The sequence below is a fragment of the Colossoma macropomum genome, unplaced genomic scaffold (assembly GCF_904425465.1).
Source record: "Colossoma macropomum unplaced genomic scaffold, Colossoma_macropomum, whole genome shotgun sequence".
NCBI classification, from domain to species: Eukaryota; Metazoa; Chordata; class Actinopteri; order Characiformes; family Serrasalmidae; genus Colossoma; species Colossoma macropomum.
The window spans coordinates 521820-525036 of NW_023494786.1; positions in this window are offsets into that span (position 1 = coordinate 521820).

Below are 3217 nucleotides of genomic sequence, written 5' to 3' on the forward strand. Positions count from 1 at the left end.
TTGTGCTCAAGTTATTCCACATCTCCCAGAACTGATTTTGTTTAACAGGATCTTCTGTTTCTCTCAGAGTTTTGTTCGTGTGATTGTGTTTTTTGATTTGGATTGTACGTTTATAATGTTTCACAGTATTTTTGCCTCAGATTTGGATTGTCAGGTTGTCTGTGTTTTAGATTTGAAAAATTTCTTAGTTCTTTTCTAATTGATTGGCATTCGAAATCAAACCATTTTTCTTTGTCCAATTTTTTTACTCGTTTTCCCCTTTTTCTTTGAAGGGGAGCTTTAGAAGATGCTGTTTGAAAAATGCTGTTGATTTGATTACAGCAAGGTTAACACTGTTCTTATTATTCTCAAAATGGGTGTTAATAAAGTTAGTGATTTTGTTAGATACAGGAACTGATCGGAGTGCATGCATGAATTTCTCAGAGCTATCCAGAGCCCATCTGTAAGTCCTGTGGACTGTGACCAGCTTACCGGGCTCTGCTGCCGTTTGCTTCGGTTTATTTGACCATTTTAGATACACATTAATTTGGTTATGGTCTGATAGAGGAGTTTGCTGTCGGACAGTGAATGCGTTGATGGAGGAGGGATCCATGTCAGTGATAGCATAATCAACTACACTAGCTCCAAGAGCTGAACAGTACGTGAACCTCCCTAAAGAGTCCCCTCTGATCCTGCCGTTAAGTATGTACAGACCTGAGGCTCGACAGAGATGCACTAACTCGTTTCCGCTCTTATTTACAGTGCAGTCGAGGTTGTTTCTGCGTTTGAGGGTTGGTGTGAGGTACAGAGAGCTTTGGCCAAACACGTTTGTCGCCCTGTCGGTCTACATAGTCATATTTAGTTCCAGTTCGTGCATTGAAATCTCCACACAGTAGCACATTTCCCTGGGCCTGGAAATGGCTGACCTCTGGAGATACTCCTCGTCATAATAAGGGGATTCAATAGGAGGAGTGTAGACAGCACAGAGGTATATGTCTGTCTCTGATAGGCCAATTTCTTTATTCATTTTTAGCCAACAATGTGATTTTCCAAATTTTTCAACTGAAAAGTGTCTGGCCAGGTCTCCTCTGTACCACACCAAGATTCCTCCAGAATCTCGACCGCGCTGGACTGTACTTAATTTGAGCGAGGGCACAATAACCTCACAGTAGCCTGAGGGACAGTGGGTAGGCGTGTCCTCACGACACCATGTTTCGGTGAGGATGAGGACGTCTACACCTTCATTCTTTAGAAAGTCAGGATCTCGACTCTTCGGTCCAAAGATCGAGGAGCAGAGGCCCTGAATGTTCCAACAGCTAACACAGAGTGGGCGCATGTTAAACACTGGAAAATCTATCAGATCAGATCTATTTAGTGAGACTTAACAGAGAAAATTATTATTGACGTGCAAAAGTACGAACTATTTAGTCATATGTTAAATAAACAGTGCACATAGTGAACAGTGCTACATGAATGCTGTATCTGCAGATGGGGGAACGGCTCTTGCTTCAGCAGCAGTCTTGTGCACAGGGTGTACAGCATCTGTTTCATCTCTCCTAGCTCTGTTGTAGCTGGTGGGGGGCTCTAGCTGAGGGTGGTGGGGGCTGAGCCACCGCTGCAGCATAGCTCTGTGGCCTTTGCTGTGAAGGGGGCCTCCTCACAGGTGGCCCTTTAGCTTTTCTTTCTTGGTGGGAGGGCGTGGAGCAGTAGGTATGTGTGGGGCTGTGGGGGGCGTGCCTGCTGGTGAGTTTGGGGACGCAGGAGGGTGAACAGGAGGAGGGCCTGCTGTGTCTTACAGGTGAGAACAGGGCATACCTGGGCATGAACTGGGGAGGTGGTCTGAGGAATCCTGCTGGTGGTGTGAAGCCCGTAGGGCTGCATCTTTAAGGGTCTTCGCAAAGATCCGGACGCTGTCCTTGTGTAGATGGAGCCCGTCGTACATGTCGTGGGGCGTGATGGTGGGGTGGTAGGCCAGATGGACGTTTGGTAGGGTGGCGCATCCTCTGCTGATCTCCGCGTTAATGCCGTTAATGACATGGGGAGGTGTGTCAGAACGTGCTAGTAGAGTGGAGATCACGATACGGCTCTCTGGGAACTCAGCGCTGGCTCTCTCTGCCGCTCTCCGCACGGCCTCAGCAGTGCCGCTCGGTTGGGTGTGGAGGTCGTTGGTGCCTGTGTGGATGATGATGCACTGGGGGCTCCCGAGGGTCTCCTTCTTCAGAAACGGGTGGGCGTGGCTGGTGGTGCTGCAGTGTTTCGCTGTTACCTGGTGTCCAGGGAAGAGCTTCTGAGGTTCCAGGAACTTCCTGTTCGAGTCCATTAGAAGAACCACATGAGGTCTCTGCTCTGCTGGTTTGACTGTAGTGGTCTCGGGGGGGATGCGGGGGCTCAGCAGGAGGTGTCTGCGTGTCAGGCGGGGGTTCACTGTGTGCTGCTGGATGGGGCTGTTGGTGTTGCTGTCCGAGAGCCTGGCCTGTGTATGTTCTTTGAACTCAGTAAAGTCCGGCTCCAGCAGAGCCAGACTCTCTCTGAGCTGCCTGTCAGAGGGGGGAGGGGGAGGGGCTGTGGTGGGCAGTGTGGGCGGAGCCTCCGCGCCATCTTCCTCAGAGTCTGTACTGTCCACAGCGGCGCTGGCCGCCTCTCTCTCCACCTCAGCCTTCAGCTGGGGAAAGATCTCCTCAAAGGAGTCCAGGCTGATCTCGTTCCCCTGCACTAACACTGTGCCCTTAGTGTAGGAGGTGATGGTCAGTACAGGGTTGTCAGTGTCCAGGTGTTCGTCTGTGCAGACGGTGATGCGTCCTCCTCTGCCGATGCCCTCTTTAAAGGTGAATCTGTAGCGTCTGCAGATGTCCATGCGGACGGGGCGGCGGTGTGGAAGATCAGGTTCTTTTTAATCCTCTTGCCGTAAGGCTGGATGAAGTCTGCTGTACAGAGTGTCCGGTTCTCTTTTAGGGTCTTTTCTTTGTGTTTTTTCTTTTCACTCTTCCACTTTGCGGGAAACTCCACCTCTCTGTACTGCACTGGCTCGGTTTCCATGGCGACCAAACATCTAACGGCTGCGTCTGGGGGGCGTCTGGAACTTTAGCAGTTAGCTTAAGCTACTAGCTGATAGCTGGAAAATCTGAGTTTGAGCTGTTTGTTTTTGTCAGTTTTCAGCTTTTAGGCAGTTTTATGATTCACCAGTAGGTCCTACCTTGCTGTGTGTTTTGTATTGTCGTATCTGAAGTTCTTTTTCCTT